The sequence below is a fragment of the Pseudophryne corroboree genome, assembly GCF_028390025.1.
Source record: "Pseudophryne corroboree isolate aPseCor3 chromosome 7 unlocalized genomic scaffold, aPseCor3.hap2 SUPER_7_unloc_7, whole genome shotgun sequence".
In the NCBI taxonomy this organism is placed as follows: domain Eukaryota; kingdom Metazoa; phylum Chordata; class Amphibia; order Anura; family Myobatrachidae; genus Pseudophryne; species Pseudophryne corroboree.
The window spans coordinates 448,657-474,999 of NW_026967616.1; the positions used below are offsets into that span (position 1 = coordinate 448,657).

General features: G+C 34.7%; 2 non-coding genes across 2 annotated transcripts; both read right to left on the bottom strand.

Moving 5' to 3' along the window:
• Positions 1–1,795: 1,795 nt before the first annotated feature.
• TRNAS-ACU (transfer RNA serine (anticodon ACU)) lies at positions 1,796–1,869 on the bottom strand. The gene has a single exon. It is a non-coding gene; the product is annotated as a tRNA-Ser (tRNA).
• Positions 1,870–25,146: 23,277 nt separating this feature from the next.
• TRNAS-ACU (transfer RNA serine (anticodon ACU)) lies at positions 25,147–25,220 on the bottom strand. The gene has a single exon. It is a non-coding gene; the product is annotated as a tRNA-Ser (tRNA).
• Positions 25,221–26,343: the final 1,123 nt, after the last annotated feature.

The following is a 26,343-nucleotide window of genomic DNA, read 5'->3' on the forward strand; positions in this document are numbered from 1 at the left end:
GTCACCAGAAGAGCAATACAAAATGTACAAGTGATATATTAAAATCATCTTTCCAGCTTGAATTTCAATGATGCATTGGGGCAACGATTTTGTGAGAAACATTTTCACCCTTAAATAAAGATTTTCTTAATTCCTTACCTGTGTGCTAATTAGATATCACCTTGTTTTCACATTAAACAGACTTCCACATGAGAAAGCAGCAAGGATGCATTGGCGTTAATGTTTCCTGGTGTCAACCTGTATTATTTCAGTAGACATTGAAATGAGGATGCATCTTGCTGCCTTTCCAATGAAGCAAGTTTAATTTAGTAATAGGTGAAAAACCATCCTTACAAAGGTGTTCATCAGAGACTTGGCTTTGTGGACACTTTTCAGAGAACAAATTTGTTAGCATAAAAATAAAGCCAGAAAATGAAGAGCTGTTTAATCACTCAATTGGATTTTTTTGCCAGCATATTTCTTTTTCTCTGCAACCCACTGCTAAATTGTGCTTCCTAGCTGTTTTTATAAAATCACTGAATCAAATCTAATTACATCAGAGAAGGCCAGGTACCCTACACCATAAGAGGGGGTTTGAAATTTTGACTTGTCTTCTTAAAGATCACCAAAATCTGATAACAAGGTCAATTACGTCCCTGGGTGGGATTGAACCACCAACCTTTTGGTTAATAGCCATACACACTAAGTGATTGCGCCACAGAGACACTTTGCAAAAGTACATACTGACAAAGGCTAATAAGCATTCATCTAAAACGTTTCCTAGAAAAACTTTAAAAAGTCAATAATCTGGAGAGTTTTTGTAAGATGTTTCTTCCATCAACCAACGAAGAAACACATTGGTACTTTCCCATGATGAGTGAGTGCTTCAGGATCTATTGCACTTACATGTGCAGCAGAGTACTGCAATGGAAGCATGCTGGGCCCATTACCCAGAGGTAGGCAGATTGAAACTATCCTCTGCTATATGCATTTTTTTTTGTTAAAGTAATCAAAACTGGGATTGATATTTTTGCTCTTTTATTTTTACTTAAAGTACAATAACTTTTACCATTTTAATTTGTTTTAATAGTATATTGACAGTATAGTTTTCTTTAAAAAATCCACTTAATTTTCTTTACCCTATTATTAAAAGGGTAATTGACAAAAACAAACTGCATTGTCACCAGAAGAGCAATACAAAATGTACAAGTGATATATTAAAATCATCTTTCCAGCTTGAATTTCAATGATGCATTGGGGCAACGATTTTGTGAGAAACATCTTCACCCTTAAATATAGATTTTCTTAATTCCTTACCTGTGTGCTAATTAGATATCACCTTGTTTTCACATTAAACAGACTTCTACATGAGAAAGCAGCAAGGATGCAGTGGCGTTAATGTTTCCTGGTGTCAACCTGTATTATTTCAGTAGACATTGAAATGAGGATGCATCTTGCTGCCTTTCCAATGAAGCAAGTTTAATTTAGTAATAGGTGAAAAACCATCCCTACAAATGTGTTAATCAGAGACTTGGCTTTGTGGACACTTTTCAGAGAACAAATTTGTTAGCATAAAAATAAAGGCAGAAAATGAAGAGCTGTTTAATCACTCAATTGGATTTTTTTTGCCAGCATATTTCTTTTTCTCTGCAACCCACTGCTAAATTGTGCTTCCTAGCTGTTTTTATAAAATCAATGAATCAAATCTAACTCTGATTACATCAGAGAAGGCCAGGTACCCTACACCATAACAAGGGGTTTGAAATTTTGACTTGTCTACTTAAAGATCACCAAAATCTGATAACAAGGTCAATTACGTCCCTGGGTGGGATTGAACCACCAACCTTTTGGGTAGTAGCCAGACACACTAACCGATTGCGCCACAGAGACACTTTGCAAAAAGTACATACTGACAAAGGCTAATAAGCATTCATCTAGAACGTTTCCTAGAAAAACTTTAAAAAGTCAATAATCTGGAGAGTTTTTGTAAGAATTTTCTTTAATCAACCAACGAAGAAACACATTGGTACTTTCCCATGATGAGTGAGTGCTTCAGGATCTCTTGCACTTACATGTGCAGCAGAGTACTGCAATGGAAGCATGCTGGGCCCATTACCCAGAGGTAGGCAGATTGAAACTATCCTCTGCTATATGCATTTTTTTTGTTAAAGTAATCCAAAACTGGGATTGATATGTTAGCTATTTTATGTTTACTTAAAGTACAATGACTTTTACCATTTTAATTTGTTTTAATAGTATATTGACAGTATAGTTTTCTTTAAAAAATCCACTTAATTTTCTTTACCCTATTATTAAAATGGTAATTGACAAAAACAAACTACATTGTCACCAGAAGAGCAATACAAAATGTACAAGTGATATATTAAAATCATCTTTCCAGCTTGAATTTCAATGATGCATTGGGGCAACGATTTTGTGAGAAACATCTTCACCCTTAAATAAAGATTTTCTTAATTCCTTACCTGTGTGCTAATTAGATATCACCTTGTTTTCACATTAAACAGACTTCCACATGAGAAAGCAGCAAGGATGCATTGGCGTTAATGTTTCCTGGTGTCAACCTGTATTATTTCAGTAGACATTGAAATGAGGATGCATCTTGCTGCCTTTCCAATGAAGCAAGTTTAATTTAGTAATAGGTTAAAAACCATCCTTACAAAGGTGTTAATCAGAGACTTGGCTTTGTGGACACTTTTCAGAGAACAAATTTGTTAGCATAAAAATAAAGCCAGAAAATTAAGAGCTGTTGAATCACTCAATTAGATTTTTTTTGCCAGCATATTTCTTTTTCTCTGCAACCCACTGCTAAATTGTGCTTCCTAGCTGTTTTTATAAAATCACTGAATCAAATCTAACTCTGATTACATCAGAGAAGGCCAGGTACCCTACACCAGAACAGGGGGTTTGAAATTTTGACTTGTCTACTTAAAGATCACCAAAATCTGATAACAAGGTCAATTACGTCCCTGGTTGGGATTGAACCACCAACCTTTTGGTTAGTAGCCGGACACACTAACCGATTGCGCCACAGAAACACTTTGCAAAAAGTACATACTGACAAAGGCTAATAAGCATACATCTAGAACGTTTCCTAGAAAAACTTTAAAAAGTCAATAATCTGGAGAGTTTTTGTAAGATGTTTCTTCCATCAACCAATGAAGAAACACATTGGTACTTTCCCATGATGAGTGAGTGCTTCAGGATCTCTTGCACTTACATGTGCAGCAGAGTACTGCAATGGAAGCATGCTGGGCCCATTACCCAGAGGTAGGCAGATTGAAACTATCCTCTGCTATATGCATTTTTTTTGTTAATTAAAGTAATCAAAACTGGGATTGATATTTTTGCTCTTTTATTTTTACTTAAAGTACAATAACTTTTACCATTTTAATTTGTTTTAATAGTATATTGACAGTATAGTTTTCTTTAAAAAATCCACTTAATTTTCTTTACCCTATTATTAAAAGGGTAATTGACAAAAACAAACTGCATTGTCACCAGAAGAGCAATACAAAATGTACAAGTGATATATTAAAATCATCTTTCCAGCTTGAATTTCAATGATGCATTGGGGCAACGATTTTGTGAGAAACATCTTCACCCTTAAATAAAGATTTTCTTAATTCCTTACCTGTGTGCTAATTAGATATCACCTTGTTTTCACATTAAACAGACTTCTACATGAGAAAGCAGCAAGGATGCAGTGGCGTTAATGTTTCCTGGTGTCAACCTGTATTATTTCAGTAGACATTGAAATGAGGATGCATCTTGCTGCCTTTCCAATGGAGCAAGTTTAATTTAGTTATAGGTGAAAAACCATCCCTACAAAGGTGTTAATCAGAGACTTGGCTTTGTGGACACTTTTTAGAGAACAAATTTGTTAGCATAAAAATAAAGGCAGAAAACGAAGAGCTGTTTAATCACTCAATTGGATTTTTCTACCAGCATATTTTTTTCTCTGCAACCCATTGCTAAATTGTGCTTCCTAGCTGTTTTTTATAAAATCACTGAATCAAATCTAACTCTGATTACATCAGAGAAGGCCAGGTACCCTACACCATAAGAGGGGGTTTGAAATTTTGACTTGTCTACTTAAATATCACCAAAACCTGATCACAAGGTCAATTATGTCCCTGGGTGGGATTGAACCACAAACCTTTTGGTTAGTAGCCAGACACACTAACCGATTGAGCCACAGAGACACTTTGCAAAAAGTACATACTGACAAAGGCTAATAAGCATTCATCTAGAACGTTTCCTAGAAAAACTTTAAAAAGTCAATAATCTGGAGAGTTTTTGTAAGAATTTTCTTAAATCAACCAACGAAGAAACACATTGGTACTTTCCCATGATGAGTGAGTGCTTCAGGATCTCTTGCACTTACATGTGCAGCAGAGTACTGCAATGGAAGCATGCTGGGCCCATTACCCAGAGGTAGGCAGATTGAAACTATCCTCTGCTATATGCATTTTTTTTGTTAATTAAAGTAATCAAAACTGGGATTGATATTTTTGCTCTTTTATTTTTACTTAAAGTACAATAACTTTTACCATTTTAATTTGTTTTAATAGTATATTGACAGTATAGTTTTCTTTAAAAAATCCACTTAATTTTCTTTACCCTATTATTAAAAGGGTAATTGACAAAAACAAACTGCATTGTCACCAGAAGAGCAATACAAAATGTACAAGTGATATATTAAAATCATCTTTCCAGCTTGAATTTCAATGATGCATTGGGGCAACGATTTTGTGAGAAACATCTTCACCCTTAAATAAAGATTTTCTTAATTCCTTACCTGTGTGCTAATTAGATATCACCTTGTTTTCACATTAAACAGACTTCTACATGAGAAAGCAGCAAGGATGCAGTGGCGTTAATGTTTCCTGGTGTCAACCTGTATTATTTCAGTAGACATTGAAATGAGGATGCATCTTGCTGCCTTTCCAATGAAGCAAGTTTAATTTAGTAATAGGTGAAAAACCATCCCTACAAAGGTGTTAATCAGAGACTTGGCTTTGTGGACACTTTTCAGAGAACAAATTTGTTAGCATAAAAATAAAGCCAGAAAATGAAGAGCTGTTTAATCACTCAATTGGATTTTTTTTGCCAGCATATTTCTTTTTCTCTGCAACCCACTGCTAAATTGTGCTTCCTAGCTGTTTTTATAAAATCAATGAATCAAATCTAACTCTGATTACATCAGAGAAGGCCAGGTACCCTACACCATAACAGTGGGTTTGAAATTTTGACTTGTCTACTTAAAGATCACCAAAATCTGAAAACAAGGTCAATTACGTCCCTGGGTGGGATTGAACCACCAACCTTTTGGTTAGTAGTCGGACACACTAACCGATTGCGCCACAGAGACACTTCGCAAAAAGTACATACTGACAAAGGCTAATAAGCATACATCTAGAACGTTTCCTAGAAAAACTTTAAAAAGTCAATAATCTGGAGAGTTTTTGTAAGATGTTTCTTCCATCAACCAATGAAGAAACACATTGGTACTTTCCCATGATGAGTGAGTGCTTCAGGATCTCTTGCACTTACATGTGCAGCAGAGTACTGCAATGGAAGCATGCTGGGCCCATTACCCAGAGGTAGGCAGATTGAAACTATCCTCTGCTATATGCATTTTTTTTGTTAATTAAAGTAATCAAAACTGGGATTGATATTTTTGCTCTTTTATTTTTACTTAAAGTACAATAACTTTTACCATTTTAATTTGTTTTAATAGTATATTGACAGTATAGTTTTCTTTAAAAAATCCACTTAATTTTCTTTACCCTATTATTAAAAGGGTAATTGACAAAAACAAACTACATTGTCACCAGAAGAGCAATACAAAATGTACAAGTGATATATTAAAATCATCTTTCCAGCTTGAATTTCAATGATGCATTGGGGCAACGATTTTGTGAGAAACATCTTCACCCTTAAATAAAGATTTTCTTAATTCCTTACCTGTGTGCTAATTAGATATCACCTTGTTTTCACATTAAACAGACTTCTACATGAGAAAGCAGCAAGGATGCAGTGGCGTTAATGTTTCCTGGTGTCAACCTGTATTATTTCAGTAGACATTGAAATGAGGATGCATCTTGCTGCCTTTCCAATGAAGCAAGTTTAATTTAGTAATAGGTGAAAAACCATCCCTACAAAGGTGTTAATCAGAGACTTGGCTTTGTGGACACTTTTCAGAGAACAAATTTGTTAGCATAAAAATAAAGCCAGAAAATGAATAGCTGTTTAATCACTCAATTGGATTTTTTTTTGCCAGCATATTTCTTTTTCTCTGCAACCCACTGCTAAATTGTGCTTCCTAGCTGTTTTTATAAAATCAATTAATCAAATCTAACTCTGATTACATCAGAGAAGGCCAGGTACCCTACACCATAACAGGGGGTTTGAAATTTTGACTTGTCTACTTAAAGATCACCAAAATCTGATAACAAGGTCAATTACATCCCTGGGTGGGATTGAACCACCAACCTTTTGGTAAGTAGTCGGACACACTAACCGATTGCGCCACAGAGACACTTTGCAAAAAGTCCATACTGACAAAGGCTAATAAGCATACATCTAGAACGTTTCCTAGAAAAACTTTAAAAAGTCAATAATCTGGAGAGTTTTTGTAAGATGTTTCTTCCATCAACCAACGAAGAAACACATTGGTACTTTCCCATGATGAGTGAGTGCTTCAGGATCTCTTGCACTTACATGTGCAGCAGAGTACTGCAATGGAAGCATGCTGGGCCCATAACCCAGAGGTAGGCAGATTGAAACTATCCTTTGCTATATGCATTTTTTTTTGTTAATTTAAGTAATCAAAACTGGGATTGATATTTTTGCTCTTTTATTTTTCATTAAAGTACAATAACTTTTACCATTTTAATTTGTTTTAATAGTATATTGAAAGTATTGTTTTCTTTTAAAAATCCATTAATTTTCTTTACCCTATTATTAAAATGGTAATTGACAAAAACAAACTACATTTTCACCAGAAGAGCAATACAAAATGTACAAGTGATATATTAAAATCATCTTTCCAGCTTGAATTTCAATGATGCATTGGGGCAACGATTTTGTGAGAAACATTTTCACCCTTAAATAAAGATTTTCTTAATTCCTTACCTGTGTGCTAATTAGATATCACCTTGTTTTCACATTAAACAGACTTCCACATGAGAAAGCAGCAAGGATGCAGTGGCGTTAATGTTTCCTGGTGTCAACCTGTATTATTTCAGTTGACATTGAAATGAGGATGCATCTTGCTGCCTTTCCAATGAAGCAAGTTTAATTTAGTAATAGGTGAAAAACCATCCATACAAAGGTGTTAATCAGAGACTTGGCTTTGTGGACACTTTTCAGAGAACAAATTTGTTAGCATAAAAATAAAGCCAGAAAATGAAGAGCTGTTTAATCACTCAATTGGATTTTTTTGCCAGCATATTTCTTTTTCTCTGCAACCCACTGCTAAATTGTGCTTCCTAGCTGTTTTTATAAAATCACTGAATCAAATCTAACTCTGATTACATCAGAGAAGGCCAGGTACCCTACACCATAAGAGGGGATTTGAAATTTTGACTTGTCAACTTAAAGATCACCAAAATCTGATAACAAGTTCAATTACGTCCCTGGGTGGGATTGAACCTCCAACCTTTTGGTTTATAGCCGTACACACTAACTGATTGCGCCACAGAGACACTTTGCAAAAGTACATACTGACAAAGGCTAATAAGCATTCATCTAAAACGTTTCCTAGAAAAACTTTAAAAAGTCAATAATCTGGAGAGTTTTTGTAAGATGTTTCTTCCATCCACCAACGAAGAAGCACATTGGTACTTTCCCATGATGAGTGAGTGCTTCAGGATCTCTTGCACTTACATGTGCAGCAGAGTACTGCAATGGAAGCATGCTGGGCCCATAACCCAGAGGTAGGCAGATTAAAACTATCCTCTGCTATATGCATTTTTTTTGTTAATTAAAGTATTCCAAAACTGGGATTGATATTTTTGCTCTTTTATTTTTCATTAAAGTACAATAACTTTTACCATTTTAATTTGTTTTAATAGTATATTGAGAGTATTGTTTTCTTTTAAAAATCCATTAATTTTCTTTACCCTATTATTAAAATGTAATTGACAAAAACAAACTACATTGTCACCAGAAGAGCAATACAAAATGTACAAGTGATATATTAAAATCATCTTTCCATCTTAAATTTTAATGATGCATTGGGGCAACGATTTTGTGAGAAACATTTTCACCCTTAAATAAAGATTTTCTTAATTCCTTACCTGTGTGCTAATTAGATATCACCTTGTTTTCACATTAAACAGACTTCCACATGAGAAAGCAGCAAGGATGCAGTGGCGTTAATGTTTCCTGGTGTCAACCTGTATTATTTCAGTAGACATTGAAATGAGGATGCATCTTGCTGCCTTTCCAATGAAGCAAGTTTAATTTAGTAATAGGTGAAAAACCATCCTTACAAAGGTGTTAATCAGAGACTTGGCTTTGTGGACACTTTTCAGAGAACAAATTTGTTAGCATAAAAATAAAGCCAGAAAATGAAGAGCTGTTCAATCACTCAATTGGATTTTTTTGCCAGCATATTTCTTTTTCTCTGCAACCCACTGCTAAATTGTGCTTCCTAGATGTTTTTATAAAATCACTGAATCAAATCTAACTCTGATTACATCAGAGAAGGCCAGGTACCCTACACCATAAGAGGGGGTTTGAAATTTTGACTTGTCTACTTAAAGATCACCAAAATCTGATAACAAGGTCAATTACGTCCCTTGGTGGGATTGAACCACCAACCTTTTTGTTAATAGCCATACACACTAACTGATTGCGCCACAGAGACACTTTTCAAAAGTACATACTGACAAAGGCTAATAAGCATTCATCTAAAACGTTTCCTAGAAAAACTTTAAAAAGTCAATAATCTGGAGAGTTTTTGTAAGATGTTTCTTCCATCAACCAACGAAGAAACACATTGGTACTTTCCCATGATGAGTGAGTGCTTCAGGATCTCTTGCACTTACATGTGCAGCAGAGTACTGCAATGGAAGCATGCTGGGCCCATAACCCAGAGGTAGGCAGATTGAAACTATCCTTTGCTATATGCATTTTTTTTTGTTAATTTAAGTAATCAAAACTGGGATTGATATTTTTGCTCTTTTATTTTTACTTAAAGTAAAATAACTTTTACCATTTTAATTTGTTTTAATAGTATATTGACAGTATAGTTTTATTTTAAAAAATCCACTTAATTTTCTTTACCCTATTATTAAAAGGGTAATTGACAAAAACAAACTACATTGTCACCAGAAGAGCAATACAAAATGTACAAGTGATATATTAAAATCATCTTTCCAGCTTGAATTTCAATGATGCATTGGGGCAACGATTTTGTGAGAAACATCTTCACCCTTAAATAAAGATTTTCTTAATTCCTTACCTGTGTGCTAATTAGATATCACCTTGTTTTCACATTAAACAGACTTCCACATGAGAAAGCAGCAAGGATGCATTGGCGTTAATGTTTCCTGGTGTCAACCTGTATTATTTCAGTAGACATTGAAATGAGGATGCATCTTGCTGCCTTTCCAATGAAGCAAGTTTAATTTAGTAATAGGTGAAAAACCATCCTTACAAAGGTGTTCATCAGAGACTTGGCTTTGTGGACACTTTTCAGAGAACAAATTTGTTAGCATAAAAATAAAGCCAGAAAATGAAGAGCTGTTTAATCACTCAATTGGATTTTTTTGCCAGCATATTTCTTTTTCTCTGCAACCCACTGCTAAATTGTGCTTCCTAGCTGTTTTTATAAAATCACTGAATCAAATCTAATTACATCAGAGAAGGCCAGGTACCCTACACCATAAGAGGGGGTTTGAAATTTTGACTTGTCTTCTTAAAGATCACCAAAATCTGATAACAAGGTCAATTACGTCCCCGGGTGGGATTGAACCACCAACCTTTTGGTTAATAGCCATACACACTAACTGATTGCGCCACAGAGACACTTTGCAAAAGTACATACTGACAAAGGCTAATAAGCATTCATCTAAAACGTTTCCTAGAAAAACTTTAAAAAGTCAATAATCTGGAGAGTTTTTGTAAGATGTTTCTTCCATCAACCAACGAAGAAACACATTGGTACTTTCCCATGATGAGTGAGTGCTTCAGGATCTATTGCACTTACATGTGCAGCAGAGTACTGCAATGGAAGCATGCTGAGCCCATTACCCAGAGGTAGGCAGATTGAAACTATCCTCTGCTATATGCATTTTTTTTGTTAAAGTAATCAAAACTGGGATTGATATTTTTGCTCTTTTATTTTTACTTAAAGTACAATAACTTTTACCATTTTAATTTGTTTTAATAGTATATTGACAGTATAGTTTTCTTTAAAAAATCCACTTAATTTTCTTTACCCTATTATTAAAAGGGTAATTGACAAAAACAAACTGCATTGTCACCAGAAGAGCAATACAAAATGTACAAGTGATATATTAAAATCATCTTTCCAGCTTGAATTTCAATGATGCATTGGGGCAACGATTTTGTGAGAAACATCTTCACCCTTAAATATAGATTTTCTTAATTCCTTACCTGTGTGCTAATTAGATATCACCTTGTTTTCACATTAAACAGACTTCTACATGAGAAAGCAGCAAGGATGCAGTGGCGTTAATGTTTCCTGGTGTCAACCTGTATTATTTCAGTAGACATTGAAATGAGGATGCATCTTGCTGCCTTTCCAATGAAGCAAGTTTAATTTAGTAATAGGTGAAAAACCATCCCTACAAATGTGTTAATCAGAGACTTGGCTTTGTGGACACTTTTCAGAGAACAAATTTGTTAGCATAAAAATAAAGGCAGAAAATGAAGAGCTGTTTAATCACTCAATTGGATTTTTTTTGCCAGCATATTTCTTTTTCTCTGCAACCCACTGCTAAATTGTGCTTCCTAGCTGTTTTTATAAAATCAATGAATCAAATCTAACTCTGATTACATCAGAGAAGGCCAGGTACCCTACACCATAACAAGGGGTTTGAAATTTTGACTTGTCTACTTAAAGATCACCAAAATCTGATAACAAGGTCAATTACGTCCCTGGGTGGGATTGAACCACCAACCTTTTGGTTAGTAGTCGGACACACTAACCGATTGCGCCACAGAGACACTTTGCAAAAAGTTCATACTGACAAAGGCTAATAAGCATACATCTAGAACGTTTCCTAGAAAAACTTTAAAAAATCAATAATCTGGAGAGTTTTTGTAAGATGTTTCTTCCATCAACCAACGAAGAAACACATTGGTACTTTCCCATGATGAGTGAGTGCTTCAGGATCTCTTGCACTTACATGTGCAGCAGAGTACTGCAATGGAAGCATGCTGGGCCCATAACCCAGAGGTAGGCAGATTGAAACTATCCTTTGCTATATGCATTTTTTTTTGTTAATTTAAGTAATCAAAACTGGGATTGGTATTTTTGCTCTTTTATTTTTACTTAAAGTACAATAACTTTTACCATTTTAATTTGTTTTAATAGTATATTGACAGTATAGTTTTCTTTAAAAAATCCACTTAATTTTCTTTACCCTATTATTAAAAGGGTAATTGACAAAAACAAACTACATTGTCACCAGAAGAGCAATACAAAATGTACAAGTGATATATTAAAATCATCTTTCCAGCTTGAATTTCAATGATGCATTGGGGCCAACGATTTTGTGAGAAACATCTTCACCCTTAAATAAAGATTTTCTTAATTCCTTACCTGTGTGCTAATTAGATGTCACCTTGTTTTCACATTAAACAGACTTCTACATGAGAAAGCAGCAAGGATGCAGTGGCGTTAATGTTTCCTGGTGTCAACCTGTATTATTTCAGTAGACATTGAAATGAGGATGCATCTTGCTGCCTTTCCAATGAAGCAAGTTTAATTTAGTTATAGGTGAAAAACCATCCCTACAAAGGTGTTAATCAGAGACTTGGCTTTGTGGACACTTTTTAGAGAACAAATTTGTTAGCATAAAAATAAAGGCAGAAAATGAAGAGCTGTTTAATCACTCAATTGGATTTTTCTACCAGCATATTTTTTTCTCTGCAACCCATTGCTAAATTGTGCTTCCTAGCTGTTTTTTATAAAATCACTGAATCAAATCTAACTCTGATTACATCAGAGAAGGCCAGGTACCCTACACCATAAGAGGAGTTTGAAATTTTGACTTGTCTACTTAAATATCACCAAAACCTGATCACAAGGTCAATTATGTCCCTGGGTGGGATTGAACCACCAACCTTTTGGGTAGTAGCCAGACACACTAACCGATTGCGCCACAGAGATACTTTGCAAAAAGTACATACTGACAAAGGCTAATAAGCATTCATCTAGAACGTTTCCTAGAAAAACTTTAAAAAGTCAATAATCTGGAGAGTTTTTGTAAGAATTTTCTTAAATCAACCAACGAAGAAACACATTGGTACTTTCCCATGATGAGTGAGTGCTTCAGGATCTCTTGCACTTACATGTGCAGCAGAGTACTGCAATGGAAGCATGCTGGGCCCATTACCCAGAGGTAGGCAGATTGAAACTATCCTCTGCTATATGCATTTTTATTGTTAAAGTAATCCAAAACTGGGATTGATATGTTAGCTATTTTATGTTTACTTAAAGTACAATGACTTTTACCATTTTAATTTGTTTTAATAGTATATTGACAGTATAGTTTTCTTTCAAAAATCCACTTAATTTTCTTTACCCTATTATTAAAATGGTAATTGACAAAAACAAACTACATTGTCACCAGAAGAGCAATACAAAATGTACAAGTGATATATTAAAATCATCTTTCCAGCTTGAATTTCAATGATGCATTGGGGCAACGATTTTGTGAGAAACATCTTCACCCTTAAATAAAGATTTTCTTAATTCCTTACCTGTGTGCTAATTAGATATCACCTTGTTTTCACATTAAACAGACTTCCACATGAGAAAGCAGCAAGGATGCATTGGCGTTAATGTTTCCTGGTGTCAACCTGTATTATTTCAGTAGACATTGAAATGAGGATGCATCTTGCTGCCTTTCCAATGAAGCAAGTTTAATTTAGTAATAGGTTAAAAACCATCCTTACAAAGGTGTTAATCAGAGACTTGGCTTTGTGGACACTTTTCAGAGAACAAATTTGTTAGCATAAAAATAAAGCCAGAAAATTAAGAGCTGTTGAATCACTCAATTAGATTTTTTTTGCCAGCATATTTCTTTTTCTCTGCAACCCACTGCTAAATTGTGCTTCCTAGCTGTTTTTATAAAATCACTGAATCAAATCTAACTCTGATTACATCAGAGAAGGCCAGGTACCCTACACCAGAACAGGGGGTTTGAAATTTTGACTTGTCTACTTAAAGATCACCAAAATCTGATAACAAGGTCAATTACGTCCCTGGTTGGGATTGAACCACCAACCTTTTGGTTAGTAGCCGGACACACTAACCGATTGCGCCACAGAAACACTTTGCAAAAAGTACATACTGACAAAGGATAATAAGCATACATCTAGAACGTTTCCTAGAAAAACTTTAAAAAGTCAATAATCTGGAGAGTTTTTGTAAGATGTTTCTTCCATCAACCAATGAAGAAACACATTGGTACTTTCCCATGATGAGTGAGTGCTTCAGGATCTCTTGCACTTACATGTGCAGCAGAGTACTGCAATGGAAGCATGCTGGGCCCATTACCCAGAGGTAGGCAGATTGAAACTATCCTCTGCTATATGCATTTTTTTTGTTAATTTAAGTAATCAAAACTGGGATTGATATTTTTGCTCTTTTATTTTTACTTAAAGTACAATAACTTTTACCATTTTAATTTGTTTTAATAGTATATTGACAGTATAGTTTTCTTTAAAAAATCCACTTAATTTTCTTTACCCTATTATTAAAAGGGTAATTGACAAAAACAAACTGCATTGTCACCAGAAGAGCAATACAAAATGTACAAGTGATATATTAAAATCATCTTTCCAGCTTGAATTTCAATGATGCATTGGGGCAACGATTTTGTGAGAAACATCTTCACCCTTAAATAAAGATTTTCTTAATTCCTTACCTGTGTGCTAATTAGATATCACCTTGTTTTCACATTAAACAGACTTCTACATGAGAAAGCAGCAAGGATGCAGTGGCGTTAATGTTTCCTGGTGTCAACCTGTATTATTTCAGTAGACATTGAAATGAGGATGCATCTTGCTGCCTTTCCAATGAAGCAAGTTTAATTTAGTTATAGGTGAAAAACCATCCCTACAAAGGTGTTAATCAGAGACTTGGCTTTGTGGACACTTTTTAGAGAACAAATTTGTTAGCATAAAAATAAAGGCAGAAAACGAAGAGCTGTTTAATCACTCAATTGGATTTTTCTACCAGCATATTTTTTTCTCTGCAACCCATTGCTAAATTGTGCTTCCTAGCTGTTTTTTATAAAATCACTGAATCAAATCTAACTCTGATTACATCAGAGAAGGCCAGGTACCCTACACCATAAGAGGGGGTTTGAAATTTTGACTTGTCTACTTAAATATCACCAAAACCTGATCACAAGGTCAATTATGTCCCTGGGTGGGATTGAACCACAAACCTTTTGGTTAGTAGCCAGACACACTAACCGATTGAGCCACAGAGACACTTTGCGAAAAGTACATACTGACAAAGGCTAATAAGCATTCATCTAGAACGTTTCCTAGAAAAACTTTAAAAAGTCAATAATCTGGAGAGTTTTTGTAAGAATTTTCTTAAATCAACCAACGAAGAAACACATTGGTACTTTCCCATGATGAGTGAGTGCTTCAGGATCTCTTGCACTTACATGTGCAGCAGAGTACTGCAATGGAAGCATGCTGGGCCCATTACCCAGAGGTAGGCCGATTGAAACTATCCTCTGCTATATGCATTTTTTTTGTTAAAGTAATCCAAAACTGGGATTGATATGTTAGCTATTTTATGTTTACTTAAAGTACAATGACTTTTACCATTTTAATTTGTTTTAATAGTATATTGACAGTATTTTTTTCTTTCAAAAATCCACTTAATTTTCTTTACCCTATTATTAAAATGGTAATTGACAAAAACAAACTACATTGTCACCAGAAGAGCAATACAAAATGTACAAGTGATATATTAAAATCATCTTTCCAGCTTGAATTTCAATGATGCATTGGGGCAACGATTTTGTGAGAAACATCTTCACCCTTAAATAAAGATTTTCTTAATTCCTTACCTGTGTGCTAATTAGATATCACCTTGTTTTCACATTAAACAGACTTCCACATGAGAAAGCAGCAAGGATGCATTGGCGTTAATGTTTCCTGGTGTCAACCTGTATTATTTCAGTAGACATTGAAATGAGGATGCATCTTGCTGCCTTTCCAATGAAGCAAGTTTAATTTAGTAATAGGTGAAAAACCATCCTTACAAAGGTGTTCATCAGAGACTTGGCTTTGTGGACACTTTTCAGAGAACAAATTTGTTAGCATAAAAATAAAGCCAGAAAATGAAGAGCTGTTTAATCACTCAATCGGATTTTTTTGCCAGCATATTTCTTTTTCTCTGCAACCCACTGCTAAATTGTGCTTCCTAGCTGTTTTTATAAAATCACTGAATCAAATCTAACTCTGATTACATCAGAGAAGGCCAGGTACCCTACACCATAAGAGGGGGTTTGAAATTTTGACTTGTCTACTTAAAGATCACCAAAATCTGATAACAAGGTCAATTACGTCCCTGGGTGGGATTGAACCACCAACCTTTTGGTTAATAGCCATACACACTAACTGATTGCGCCACAGAGACACTTTGCAAAAGTACATACTGACAAAGGCTAATAAGCATTCATCTAAAACGTTTCCTAGAAAAACTTTAAAAAGTCAATAATCTGGAGAGTTTTTGTAAGATGTTTCTTCCATCAACCAACGAAGAAACACATTGGTACTTTCCCATGATGAGTGAGTGCTTCAGGATCTATTGCACTTACATGTGCAGCAGAGTACTGCAATGGAAGCATGCTGGGCCCATTACCCAGAGGTAGGCAGATTGAAACTATCCTCTGCTATATGCATTTTTTTTGTTAAAGTAATCAAAACTGGGATTGATATTTTTGCTCTTTTATTTTTACTTAAAGTACAATAACTTTTACCATTTTAATTTGTTTTAATAGTATATTGACAGTATAGTTTTCTTTAAAAAATCCACTTAATTTTCTTTACCCTATTATTAAAAGGGTAATTGACAAAAACAAACTACATTGTCACCAGAAGAGCAATACAAAATGTACAAGTGATATATTAAAATCATCTTTCCAGCTTGAATTTCAATGATGCATTGGGGCAACGATTTTGTGAGAAACATCTTCACCCTTAAATATAGATTTTCTTAATTCCTTACCTGTGTGCTAATTAGATATCACCTTGTTTTCACATTAAACAGACTTCTACATGAGAAAGCAGCAAGGATGCAGTGGCGTTAATGTTTCCTGGTGTCAACCTGTATTATTTCAGTAGACATTGAAATGAGGATGCATCTTGCTGCCTTTCCAATGAAGCAAGTTTAATTTAGTAATAGGTGAAAAACCATCCCTACAAATGTGTTAATCAGAGACTTGGCTTTGTGGACACTTTTCAGAGAACAAATTTGTTAGCATAAAAATAAAGGCAGAAAATGAAGAGCTGTTTAATCACTCAATTGGATTTTTTTTGCCAGCATATTTCTTTTTCTCTGCAACCCACTGCTAAATTGTGCTTCCTAGCTGTTTTTATAAAATCAATTAATCAAATCTAACTCTGATTACATCAGAGAAGGCCAGGTACCCTACACCATAACAAGGGGTTTGAAATTTTGACTTGTCTACTTAAAGATCACCAAAATCTGATAACAAGGTCAATTACGTCCCTGGGTGGGATTGAACCACCAACCTTTTGGTTAGTAGTCGGACACACTAACCGATTGCGCCACAGAGACACTTTGCAAAAAGTTCATACTGACAAAGGCTAATAAGCATTCATCTAAAACGTTTCCTAGAAAAACTTTAAAAAGTTAATAATCTGGAGAGTTTTTGTAAGATGTTTCTTCCATCCACCAACGAAGAAACACATTGGTACTTTCCCATGATGAGTGAGTGCTTCAGGATCTCTTGCACTTACATGTGCAGCAGAGTACTGCAATGGAAGCATGCTGGGCCCATAACCCAGAGGTAGGCAGATTAAAACTATCCTCTGCTATATGCATTTTTTTTGTTAATTAAAGTAATCCAAAACTGGGATTGATATTTTTGCTCTTTTATTTTTCATTAAAGTACAATAACTTTTACCATTTTAATTTGTTTTAATAGCATATTGAAAGTATTGTTTTCTTTTAAAAATCCATTAATTTTCTTTACCCTATTATTAAAATGGTAATTGACAAAAACAAACTACATTGTCACCAGAAGAGCAATACAAAATGTACAAGTGATATATTAAAATCATCTTTCCAGCTTGAATTTCAATGATGCATTGCGGCAACGATTTTGTGAGAAACATTTTCACCCTTAAATAAAGATTTTCTTAATTCCTTACCTGTGTGCTAATTAGATATCACCTTGTTTTCACATTAAACAGACTTCTACATGAGAAAGCAGCAAGGATACAGTGGCGTTAATGTTTCCTGGTGTCAACCTGTATTATTTCAGTAGACATTAAAATGAGGATGCATCTTGCTGCCTTTCCAATGAAGCAAGTTTAATTTAGTAATAGGTGAAAAACCGTCCTTACAAAGGTGTTAATCAGAGACTTGGCTTTGTGGACACTTTTCAGAGAACAAATTTGTTAGCATAAAAATAAAGCCAGAAAATGAAGAGCTGTTTAATCACTCAATTGGATTTTTTTGCCAGCATATTTCTTTTTCTCTGCAACCCACTGCTAAATTGTGCTTCCTAGCTGTTTTTATAAAATCACTGAATCAAATCTAACTCTGATTACATCAGAGAAGGCCAGGTACCCTACACCATAAGAGGGGGAATTGAAATTTTGACTTGTCTACTTAAAGATCACCAAAATTTGATAACAAGGTCAATTACGTCCCTGGGTGGGATTGAACCACCAACCTTTTGGTTAACAGCCGTGCACACTAACTGATTGCGCCACAAAGACATTTTGCAAAAGTATATACTGACAAAGGCTAATAAGCATTCATCTAAAATGTTTCCTAGAAAAACTTTAAAAAGTCAATAATCTGTAGAGTTTTTGTAAGATGTTTCTTCCATCAACCAACGAAGAAACACATTGGTACTTTCCCATGATGAGTGAGTGCTTCAGTATCTCTTGCACTTACATGTGCAGCAGAGTACAGCAATGGAAGCATGCTGGGCCCATAACCCAGCGGTAGGCAGATTGAAACTATCCTCTGCTATATGCATTTTTTTTTGTTAATTAAAGTAATCCAAAACTGGGATTGATATTTTGGCTCTTTTATTTTTACTTAAAGTACAATAACTTTTACCATTTTAATTTGTTTTAATAGTATATTGACAGTATAGTTTTCTTTCAAAAATCCACTTAATTTTCTTTACCCTATTATTAAAATGGTAATTGACAAAAACAAACTACATTGTCACCAGAAGAGCAATACAAAATGTACAAGTGATATATTAAAATCATCTTTCCAGCTTGAATTTCAATGATGCATTGGGGCAACGATTTTGTGAGAAACATCTTCACCCTTAAATAAAGATTTTCTTAATTCCTTACCTGTGTGCTAATTAGATATCACCTTGTTTTCACATTAAACAGACTTCCACATGAGAAAGCAGCAAGGATACAGTGGCGTTAATGTTTCCTGGTGTCAACCTGTATTATTTCAGTAGACATTGAAATGAGGATGCATCTTGCTGCCTTTCCAATGAAGCAAGTTTAATTTAGTAATAGGTGAAAAACCATCCCTACAAAGGTGTTAATCAGAGACTTGGCTTTGTGGACACTTTTCAAAGAACAAATTTGTTAGCATAAAAATAAAGCCAGAAAATGAAGAGCTGTTTAATCACTCAATTGGATTTTTTTTGCCAGCATATTTCTTTTTCTCTGCAACCCACTGCTAAATTGTGCTTCCTAGCTGTTTTTATAAAATCACTGAATCAAATCTAACTCTGATTACATCAGAGAAGGCCAGGTACCCTACACCATAACAGGGGGTTTGAAATTTTGACTTGTCTACTTAAAGATCACCAAAATCTGATAACAAGGTCAGTTACGTCCCTGGTTGGGATTGAACCACCAACCATTTGGTTAGTAGCCGGACACACTAACCGATTGCGCCACAGAGACTTTTTGCAAAAAGTACATACTTACAAAGTCTAATAAGCATACATCTAGAACGTTTCCTAGAAAAACTTTAAAAAGTCAATAATCTGGAGAGTTTTTGTAAGATGTTTCTTCCATCAACCAATGAAGAAACACATTGGTACTTTCCCTTGATGAGTGAGTGCTTCAGGATCTCTTGCACTTACATGTGCAGCAGAGTACTGCAATGGAAGCATGCTGGGCCCCTAACCCAGAGGTAGGCAGATTGAAACTATCCTTTGCTATATGCATTTTTTTTTGTTAATTTAAGTAATCAAAACTGGGATTGATATTTTTGCTCTTTTATTTTTACTTAAAGTACAATAACTTTTACCATTTTAATTTGTTTTAATAGTATATTGACAGTATAGTTTTCTTTAAAAAATCCACTTAATTTTCTTTACCCTATTATTAAAAGGGTAATTGACAAAAACAAACTACATTGTCACCAGAAGAGCAATACAAAATGTACAAGTGATATATTAAAATCATCTTTCCAGCTTGAATTTCAATGATGCATTGGGGCAACGATTTTGTGAGAAACATCTTCACCCTTAAATAAAGATTTTCTTAATTCCTTACCTGTGTGCTAATTAGATATCACCTTGTTTTCACATTAAACAGACTTCTACATGAGAAAGCAGCAAGGATGCAGTGGCGTTAATGTTTCCTGGTGTCAACCTGTATTATTTCAGTAGACATTGAAATGAGGATGCATCTTGCTGCCTTTCCAATGAAGCAAGTTTAATTTAGTAATAGGTGAAAAACCATCCTTACAAAGGTGTTCATCAGAGACTTGGCTTTGTGGACACTTTTCAGAGAACAAATTTGTTAGCATAAAAATAAAGCCAGAAAATGAAGAGCTGTTTAATCACTCAATTGGATTTTTTTGCCAGCATATTTCTTTTTCTCTGCAACCCACTGCTAAATTGTGCTTCCTAGCTGTTTTTATAAAATCACTGAATCAAATCTAACTCTGATTACATCAGAGAAGGCCAGGTACCCTACACCATAAGAGGGGATTTGAAATTTTGACTTGTCTACTTAAAGATCACCAAAATCTGATAACAAGGTCAATTACGTCCCTGGGTGGGATTGAACCACCAACCTTTTGGTTTATAGCCGTACACACTAACTGATTGCGCCACAGAGACACTTTGCAAAAGTACATACTGACAAAGGCTAATAAGCATTCATCTAAAACGTTTCCTAGAAAAACTTTAAAAAGTCAATAATCTGGAGAGTTTTTGTAAGATGTTTCTTCCATCCACCAACGAAGAAACACATTGGTACTTTCCCATGATGAGTGAGTTCTTCAGGATCTCTTGCACTTACATGTGCAGCAGAGTACTGCAATGGAAGCATGCTGGGCCCATAACCCAGAGGTAGGCAGATTAAAACTATCCTCTGCTATATGCATTTTTTTTTGTTAATTAAAGTAATCCAAAACTGGGATTGATATTTTTGCTCTTTTATTTTTCATTAAAGTACAATAACTTTTACCATTTTAATTTGTTTTAATAGCATATTGAAAGTATTGTTTTCTTTTAAAAATCCATTAATTTTCTTTACCCTATTATTAAAATGGTAATTGACAAAAACAAACTACATTGTCACCAGAAGAGCAATACAAAATGTACAAGTGATATATTAAAATCATCTTTCCAGCTTGAATTTCAATGATGCATTGGGGCAACGATTTTGTGAGAAACATTTTCACCCTTAAATAAAGATTTTCTTAATTCCTTACCTGTGTGCTAATTAGATATCACCTTGTTTTCACATTAAATAGACTTCCACATGAGAAAGCAGCAAGGATGCAGTGGCGTTAATGTTTCCTGGTGTCAACCTGTATTATTTCAGTAGACATTGAAATGAGGATGCATCTTGCTGCCTTTCCAATGAAGCAAGTTTAATTTAGTAATAGGTGAAAAACCATCCTTACAAAGGTGTTAATCAGAGACTTGGCTTTGTGGACACTTTTCAGAGAACAAATTTGTTAGCATAAAAATAAAGCCAGAAAATGAAGAGCTGTTTAATCACTCAATTGGATTTTTTTGCCAGCATATTTCTTTTTCTCTGCAACCCACTGCTAAATTGTGCTTCCTAGCTGTTTTTATAAAATCACTGAATCAAATCTAACTCTGATTACATCAGAGAAGGCCAGGTACCCTACACCATAAGAGGGGGATTTGAAATTTTGACTTGTCTACTTAAAGATCACCAAAATCTGATAACAAGGTCAATTACGTCCCTGGGTGGGATTGAACCACCAACCTTTTGGTTAACAGCCGTGCACACTAACTGATTGCGCCACAAAGACATTTTGCAAAAGTATATACTGACAAAGGCTAATAAGCATTCATCTAAAATGTTTCCTAGAAAAACTTTAAAAAGTCAATAATCTGGAGAGTTTTTGTAAGATGTTTCTTCCATCAACCAACGAAGAAACACATTGGTACTTTCCCATGATGAGTGAGTGCTTCAGGATCTCTTGCACTTACATGTGCAGCAGAGTACAGCAATGGAAGCATGCTGGGCCCATAACCCAGCGGTAGGCAGATTGAAACTATCCTCTGCTATATGCATTTTTTTTTGTTAATTAAAGTAATCCAAAACTGGGATTGATATTTTGGCTCTTTTATTTTTACTTAAAGTACAATAAATTTTACCATTTCAATTTGTTTTAATAGTATATTGACAGTATAGTTTTCTTTCAAAAATCCACTTAATTTTCTTTACCCTATTATTAAAATGGTAATTGACAAAAACAAACTACATTGTCACCAGAAGAGCAATACAAAATGTACAAGTGATATATTAAAATCATCTTTCCAGCTTGAATTTCAATGATGCATTGGGGCAACGATTTTGTGAGAAACATCTTCACCCTTAAATAAAGATTTTCTTAATTCCTTACCTGTGTGCTAATTAGATATCACCTTGTTTTCACATTAAACAGACTTCCACATGAGAAAGCAGCAAGGATACAGTGGCGTTAATGTTTCCTGGTGTCAACCTGTATTATTTCAGTAGACATTGAAATGAGGATGCATCTTGCTGCCTTTCCAATGAAGCAAGTTTAATTTAGTAATAGGTGAAAAACCATCCCTACAAAGGTGTTAATCAGAGACTTGGCTTTGTGGACACTTTTCAAAGAACAAATTTGTTAGCATAAAAATAAAGCCAGAAAATGAAGAGCTGTTTAATCACTCAATTGGATTTTTTTTGCCAGCATATTTCTTTTTCTCTGCAACCCACTGCTAAATTGTGCTTCCTAGCTGTTTTTATAAAATCACTGAATCAAATCTAACTCTGATTACATCAGAGAAGGCCAGGTACCCTACACCATAACAGGGGGTTTGAAATTTTGACTTGTCTACTTAAAGATCACCAAAATCTGATAACAAGGTCAGTTACGTCCCTGGTTGGGATTGAACCACCAACCATTTGGTTAGTAGCCGGACACACTAACCGATTGCGCCACAGAGACTTTTTGCAAGAAGTACATACTTACAAAGTCTAATAAGCATACATCTAGAACGTTTCCTAGAAAAACTTTAAAAAGTCAATAATCTGGAGAGTTTTTGTAAGATGTTTCTTCCATCAACCAATGAAGAAACACATTGGTACTTTCCCATGATGAGTGAGTGCTTCAGGATCTCTTGCACTTACATGTGCAGCAGAGTACTGCAATGGAAGCATGCTGGGCCCCTAACCCAGAGGTAGGCAGATTGAAACTATCCTTTGCTATATGCATTTTTTTTTTGTTAATTTAAGTAATCAAAACTGGGATTGATATTTTTGCTCTTTTATTTTTACTTAAAGTACAATAACTTTTACCATTTTAATTTGTTTTAATAGTATATTGACAGTATAGTTTTCTTTAAAAAATCCACTTAATTTTCTTTACCCTATTATTAAAAGGGTAATTGACAAAAACAAACTACATTGTCACCAGAAGAGCAATACAAAATGTACAAGTGATATATTAAAATCATCTTTCCAGCTTGAATTTCAATGATGCATTGGGGCAACGATTTTGTGAGAAACATCTTCACCCTTAAATAAAGATTTTCTTAATTCCTTACCTGTGTGCTAATTAGATATCACCTTGTTTTCACATTAAACAGACTTCTACATGAGAAAGCAGCAAGGATGCAGTGGCGTTAATGTTTCCTGGTGTCAACCTGTATTATTTCAGTAGACATTGAAATGAGGATGCATCTTGCTGCCTTTCCAATGAAGCAAGTTTAATTTAGTAATAGGTGAAAAACCATCCCTACAAAGGTGTTAATCAGAGACTTGGCTTTGTGGACACTTTTCAGAGAACAAATTTGTTAGCATAAAAATAAAGCCAGAAAATGAAGAACTGTTTAATCACTCAATTGGATTTTTTTTGCCAGCATATTTCTTTTTCTCTGCAACCCACTGCTAAATTGTGCTTCCTAGCTGTTTTTATTAAATCACTGAATCAAATCTAACTCTGATTACATCAGAAAAGGCCAGGTACCCTACACCATAACAGGGGGTTTGAAATTTTGACTTGTCTACTTAAAGATCACCAAAATCTGATAACAAGGTCAATTACGTCCCTGGGTGGGATTGAACCACCAACCTTTTGGTTAGTAGCCGGACACACTAACCGATTGCACCACAGAGACACTTCACAGAAAGTACATACTGACAAAGGCTAATAAGCATGCATCTAGAACGTTTCCTAGAAAAACTTTAAAAAGTCAATAATCTGGAGAGTTTTTGTAAAATGTTTCTTCCATCAACCAACGAAGAAACACATTGGTACTTTCCCATGATGAGTGAGTGCTTCAGGATCTCTTGCACTTACATGTGCAGCAGAGTACTGCAATGGAAGCATGCTGGGCCCATAACCCAGAGGAAGGCAGATTGAAACTATCCTTTGCTATATGCATTTTTTTTGTTAATTTAAGTAATCAAAACTGGGATTTATATTTTTGCTCTTTTATTTTTACTTGAAGTACAATAACTTTTACCATTTTAATTTGTTTGAATAGTATATTGACAGTATAGTTTTCTTTAAAAAATCCACTTAATTTTCTTTACCCTATTATTAAAAGGGTAATTGACAAAAACAAACTACATTGTCACCAGAAGAGCAATACAAAATGTACAAGTGATATATTAAAATCATCTTTCCAGCTTTAATTTCAATGATGCATTGGGGCAACGATTTTGTGAGAAACATCTTCACCCTTAAATAAAGATTTTCTTAATTCCTTACCTGTGTGCTAATTAGATATCACCTTGTTTTCACATTAAACAGACTTCCACATGAGAAAGCAGCAAGGATGCAGTGGCGTTAATGTTTCCTGGTGTCAACCTGTATTATTTCAGTAGAAATTGAAATGAGGATGCATCTTGCTGCCTTTCCAATGAAGCAAGTTTAATTTAGTAATAGGTGAAAAACCATCCCTACAAAGGTGTTAATCAGAGACTTGGCTTTGTGGACACTTTTCAGAGAACAAATTTGTTAGCATAAAAATAAAGCCAGAAAATGAAGAGCTGTTTAATCACTCAATTGGATTTTTTTTTGCCAGCATATTTCTTTTTCTCTGCAACCCACTGCTAAATTGTGCTTCCTATCTGTTTTTATAAAATCACTGAATCAAATCTAACTCTGATTACATCAGAGAAGGCCAGGTACCCTACACCATAACAAGGGGTTTGAAATTTTGACTTGTCTACTTAAAGATCACCAAAATCTGATAACAAGGTCAATTACGTCCCTGGGTGGGATTGAACCACCAACCTTTTGGTTAGTAGCCAGACACACTAACCGATTGCGCCACAGAGACACTTTGTAAAAAGTACATACTGACAAAGGCTAATAAGCATACATCTAGAACGTTTCCTAGAAAAACTTTAAAAAGTCAATAATCTGGAGAGTTTTTGTAAGATGTTTCTTCCATCAACCAACGAAGAAACACATTGGTACTTTCCCATGATGACTGAGTGCTTCAGGATCTCTTGCACTTACATGTGCAGCAGAGTACTGCAATGGAAGCATGCTGGGCCCCTAACCAAGAGGTAGGCAGATTGAAACTATCCTTTGCTCTATGCATTTTTTTTTTAATTTAAGTAATCAAAACTGGGATTGATATTTTTGCTCTTTTATTTTTGCTTAAAGTACAATAACTTTTACCATTTTAATTTGTTTTAATAGTATATTGACAGTATAGTTTTCTTTAAAAAATCCACTTAATTTTCTTTACCCTATTATTAAAAGGGTAATTGACAAAAACAAACTACATTGTCACCAGAAGAGCAATACAAAATGTACAAGTGATATATTAAAATCATCTTTCCAGCTTGAATTTCAATGATGCATTGGGGCAACGATTTTGTGAGAAACATCTTCACCCTTAAATAAAGATTTTCTTAATTCCTTACCTGTGTGCTAATTAGATATCACCTTGTTTTCACATTAAACAGACTTCCACATGAGAACGCAGCAAGGATGCAGTGGCGTTAATGTTTCCTGGTGTCAACCCGTATTATTTCAGTAGACATTGAAATGAGGATGCATCTTGCTGCCTTTCCAATGAAGCAAATTTAGTTTAGTAATAGGTGAAAAACCATCCCTACAAAGGTGTTAATCAGAGACTTGGCTTTGTGGACACTTTTCAGAGAACAAATTTGTTAGCATAAAAATAAAGCCAGAAAATTAAGAGCTGTTTAATCACTCAATTGGATTTTTTTGCCAGCATATTTCTTTTTCTCTGCAACCCACTGCTAAATTGTGCTTCCTAGCTGTTTTTATAAAATCACTGAATCAAATCTAACTCTGATTACATCAGAGAAGGCCAGGTTCCCTACACCATAAGAGGGGGTTTGAAATTTTGACTTGTCTACTTAAAGATCACCAAAATCTGATAACAAGGTCAATTACGTCCCTGGGTGGGATTGAACCACCAACCT